Source organism: Pararge aegeria, chromosome 3 (genome assembly GCF_905163445.1).
Source record: "Pararge aegeria chromosome 3, ilParAegt1.1, whole genome shotgun sequence".
NCBI classification, from domain to species: domain Eukaryota; kingdom Metazoa; phylum Arthropoda; class Insecta; order Lepidoptera; family Nymphalidae; genus Pararge; species Pararge aegeria.
The window spans coordinates 13,041,704-13,047,505 of NC_053182.1; positions in this window are offsets into that span (position 1 = coordinate 13,041,704).

Sequence of the window (5,802 nt, forward strand, 5' to 3'; positions counted from 1 at the left end):
TGTTAATCTTGTAAATTTGTAAATAGTTGTAAATTGTAAATATTTTAGTTGTTATCTCATGTTAATCAAAAACCTAAGGATTTGTGCTAAGCGATTTGTTCCTTTAAAGTTAAGAGTTACGACAACTGTTTGTCATTACGAGACTTAATAAAATGTTTTTGGGAGTGCTCACTGGTGAAATAAATAAAACGAATGTTTTTTTTTTATAAAATGGTCTATTTATTGTATATAAAAATTACATTAAAATTGTCAATTTAACATTTTTTTATTTTCTAACGATAAAATTGGTCACTACAAAATAGTCCATTAAGCGATCACACTATAGCTTTATAATGCATATATGCAATCGCGAGTTGTACCTCTTATATAACCGACATCATACCACAATATTGGCGTTTTGTGACAATGAAACAATGATCAATTAAAAGGTATTCGGTAAATTGTATTCACTTTGCGTCCAGCGCAAACGATCGACGGCTGGTGAATTTAATCAACTATCTCCATCTTGAAAATGAGATTTAACAACCCACTATTTACAATAACAATATTAAAATTATTGACAAAACGATCTGATCAGTTAACAGCTGATTAGCATATTTAAATCCGAATACCTTGTCATCCTGTTAAGTCTCATTTAAAGCGTTGCAAAGCATCAACTGACCACACTGTGATGACCAATTTTTTAATTTCATATTGCTAAATACGATAACAACTTTGCCAGTACAAAGCAGACTTATCTAGACCAAAAATTTGTGATTAACATTACGTCCATAAAAATAGGCCCTATTTAATTAATGTTGCCATATTAAAATCATTAATTAAAGGACTGAGGAGAGCACAGCACGCACTATCACAGCGGTCGGCTGAAAAGCCGAGCTATGCCTCTAACCAAATTTAGAATATACAAGCCGACTGTTGTACTATCGTAAATTAGCTTAGAGGCACATGTAGCCCACAATGGGGGCCAAATATAAGGCCACAAACAAATTTTAAAACGAAGCATGCCTCCTTCTTTTTTTTTTCAATACAACAACATCGCCCTTTATTTGCGCTTCAATTAGTGAGTAATTAGTTAAAATTAGAAACGCTACAGTAATATTATAATCGGACGCAAGAGTCTGTGCTTCGATCGATAAAAACAACTATACCTACTGCAAGACTGTAAAATTCGTAAGTTAACCTGAGAACTACAACTAACGTGTCAAATATATTTAGGAGTTGAAGATTTAAAACTGAAGCGAGATCGTTTTGTATAAGCGTTTTTATTTAGAAGCCTACACTCTTGTAAAGGGGGATTTACATGGGTCGATTTTCGCCGCACCATCAGTCTCCTATCACATGCCGCCTCTATATAACCACCCCACACGCTTCACAAAATTTCAAGTAACTCAATTTACGAATTTTGTTTAAGAATATTAAGCAGAAAAGCTTCCATATACAGGGTCACAAGCCGGGTTTTTATCGGATACTCGTCGCAAATTTGTACGGAGATGTTAGTTCGCTATCAGTTTGCAACTGTTAAAAAAGTTATAAAATGCAAAAAAAAAATTTTTTTTTCAAAAATGATTTACGACAAAAAGATAGGCAGAAACCTATTATTATGAGGTGGTAGACCCGAGCGAAGAATACTTTCATGTAAATAGTAAGGTCTCGCTTATGAAAATATATTTTACACGGTAGTTTTCAATCAATCGCCGCATGCGGTTTGACATGCGACGTTTACGTTAGGGTTTGAAATCTTAGTCCCCGGCAACACCAAGATTGCTATTAACTTGTGAAATTGTGCTATTGATCGCGCGGCGCAAACCGATATGTGTATAACCCACTTATAGAGTTTCTTAACCAAAAATCGAAGCTCTACGATAAAACCGCTATGACTTAAGTATCAAGATAATAGACTTATAAGGTAGGACAAATCTTAAGGATCAATGCATTAACTAGTTGTATGTAGACACGTACTTTATATGAACATTATTCTTTTTAAACATACTCTAATTACATAAACATAACTATGAGCAGACTAATTTAACTCATATTATAGTGTTTTTTGTGCTATAATACAATAATATTTCACCAATTATAATTATATTTTATATCTTTTAATATATAGGTGAAATTACACAGGTCGGCGAGAATATATTTTTATTAGTTGCAGACAGAAGATTGAGAGTACAGTAAGATTCAAACTTAAATACGTCTGCGTGAAGTTAGCAGACGTGCGCTGTTACCCTCCCCGCTACACCGGACACCCAAAATGCGTGTGGTGCGCAACGTCGTGCGCAAACTTCAGTTTAAATCGTACTGTACAAGGTGAGTGAGGCATTGTATGGCCTGCCCATTATAAATAGATTTGATGTTAGAAAACCATCCAAAGTTTTCAAACTGAATTCAAAGATTTTTCTAAACTGAATTCAAAGATTTTTCAAAATCGAATTAGACATTGGTAAGGTATAATAGACAGTATGAACACATTTTTCTAGTACTTAATGTATTAGAAAAATGTGTTCATACTGTCTACTATTCCATTCCTTGATGTTTTTAAAAATAATCCTTAATTAAGTTAAAATACAGTTGAGAACCTCTTAATGGTTTTAAACATCCAATATTACAATAATTGGAAAAAAGTCATCTTGTACATTGGATGAAAACGATATGCAAGTAGGCGATTTTTTTATATAAAAAATATCCGTAGACAATAAAAATTAAAAAAAAAAATACGCCTTCTCATATTTAGATGTAGATTTTTTTTCTAAATAAATCATATTGTTTTGTCTTATACGCCGACATAATTAATTTTATATTAAGAAAAAAATCACCTGCGGAAATTTAGTAATTCGAGCGTGTAAAAAGACAACCCTATTGCTATTGAGGCTTTCATAATTTCAAAAGGTAAGATGCTACATACAGGAGTATTCCTGTCAAACAAAGAATGCAACACGAAACGAATATCCACTTTAAATTTATGAAAGACATGGGACATGGCCCAAATATTGCGGCCATTAAAAATAAATTCAATTGTATTAGGAGAAAAAAAATTAATACAGTTTGTTGTAACTCAATGGGGAAGACCACTGTCAATTACTTTAATTTTTAATAATCTTCACTTTGTCTATGATGAATAATGTTGAAAATTTATTAACAATTTAATATGGTTTTCAAAATAAGATTCACATTCAGCATTAAAAATGTAGGCCAAAATTTTATGAACTGTAAATAATTTGGGCCATGTCTCCTTACACATATTGCAAGCATAACTCACAGTAGAAAAATAAAATCTTTATCATCTATATCATACAGTTTTCATTGCTAGTAATTGGTATAATGACCTGTGTAAACATCACTACATACGAAACTAAGATTAAGTTAAATAAACCACAACGCAATAAAGAAGAAAATAAAACTATATTAAATGAACGTTAACGGCAAAACAATCCAAGTAAAGCTTAATAAAAAGACTATCAATAAATTTGTACTATTAAGAAAGAAATCACGTAAAACAATTCGTGCAGAAGAAATCTGCTTCATCTTGATTTTAAGAAAATATCGAATTGGATCTTAGCAGTTTACCTTATCACATCCAACATAGTAATTTAAAAAGAAATATTAATTTTTACCCTAAATTCCTTGACACGAAACTTTAAAAATATCCAATAGGTTTCGTTATACTTTTAAGCAAAATACATGCAATAAAATACATGTCAAAAAAGACAAATTTTGAAATACTTTAGATCCATGTCGTTAAAACAACGGAAGACCTCAATTAGGTGGAAATATGTATTTGATAAAGAATTAAAGTTACGCAATTTTGACGGTCTTGTACGTGTATGCTGCGGGCGAAGTGAATTACGGGCATTATTCATAATACCCTGAACACGAGAATAATGAAAAAGAAGCAATAGACAATTAACAACTTGACTTCCTATCACACCGAGGAACGTGAAGCGTGGCTCAGGACGGAAGCCCTTTGCGCCACACAGCGTTATCGACATATAGAATGCTAAGAGCACTGAAAAAAGTGGGTATCTTGCTGACTTTTAACAATCACACCCTCTCTAAATACTTTAAAAAAATACTTTAGAGGGCTCTAATTCTCTATTCTCTTTTCTACTCGTACCACAATCATAACCACAATTTGTGTCATAAAAATTGACAGCAGGCACTTCTATGAATAGGTGTCAATATTTAGTTAACAAAATGTATTTCGTACGCAGTTATTAATGCCATGGAAAATAAGAGCACTAGTCTGAGTTGACTACCTCACGACTTTGTGGTAATTCTTTATACTTACAGTAAAATATACTTAAATATGTGCGCAAAAAATACACTTAATGATATGAATTTGTTACGGATGGGTTTATATGTAATCGAAGAGAATAAAAGGCTCGTTTTATTTTATCTTTGCGTGTATTTAAGAAGGACCACAAAGGCTGGGAAATTGACAAAATGATCAGTATGATCATTTTTTATGGTCAGTGTTCTCAAGTTGTCTCAGCTCAGTTGAACTCTGCATTACAATCCGTCCCCAGGGATTAATTAATAAATAATAAGCATAGCACTTTACCCGTAACATACAGACCTTTATGCTTAATATTAAAAACAATTATGTATATTATAAAATCATGCGCGCATTCCATTTCCCTCTTCTTCAACCTTCCAATAAAATCCAAAATAAAATATCACCGATTCCTTACTTTATAAAATATCGCATTGGTCAACTATACCAATGTAACAACATCACACAATCATCCTCACTTTTAACATCGCAAATTGGCGTACTATCACATCTTAAACCATTAGGTTAGGTTTACAGTAAACGACTTTACTCATCGCAGCAAACATCCTGCATTCGTTAAATATAAATCGGCTTATATATAACTTTACATGTAACAGTAATAATATAACTTGTGTTTTAGTTAACACGAGGCGTATGGATGCGCCAAAACTGATCTCAGCGGAATCATTGGCGTTATTTTTACCTGCCCAAACTGCCATGTTGCAACTTCAGGTTAAGCGACTCATAAGCCTTCTAAATTGTTTTCGAATATAATAGGTATCAGACCTTTACACACTGCCACCACTGAATTAATTTCTTGATAATGGAAAACAATAAATTATTTAATCTATACTAATAAAAAAGCTGATGTTCAGTTCAGTCGAGCAACGGGCAGACGATGCGTTGTACAGACGTTGTAGAATGAAAATTTGTGTGGGACAAATTGACATATCAGAAGCTGTATACGGTTGTGTCTCACTAAAACCACTACCCCGAATACAATAGTGCCGGTACTAGAAGGAACCGCTAGTAAAATTATGCACTAATTACGTATCAATATCAATTTAATAATACTAGCAATGCCTCGCAGTTTCACCCTCAAGAGCATGTCGAAGAATTATGTTATATAGCGTACAACCTCGAACGCAGGAAATGTTATTTCAGATCGTGGTATATTCCGTTGCAATCTGAACTGCATTCAATACTCGCAACATAACTTAGTCATTTGCTTAAACTCAGCGCCCTTAGTTCCTTAAATGGCGCTTACAATATAAACTTCAGCTTTATAATATTTGCATAGAACGTAAATTATGGTAAAGACACGTTTGTGTAGTGGCGTGCATAGAGGGTATTCCACAGGGTATGCAGAGGATATAAAATTAAGAAAGTCTCGAATACGAGTTATAAATACATAAGGGTAGGTTTTTTATACCTATTACAATGCATATCCTTAAGTTTTTTATAACTCTTACTGGATATTTTCTTTATTTTATATCATCTGCATACCCTGTGCATACCCTGAGTTGTCA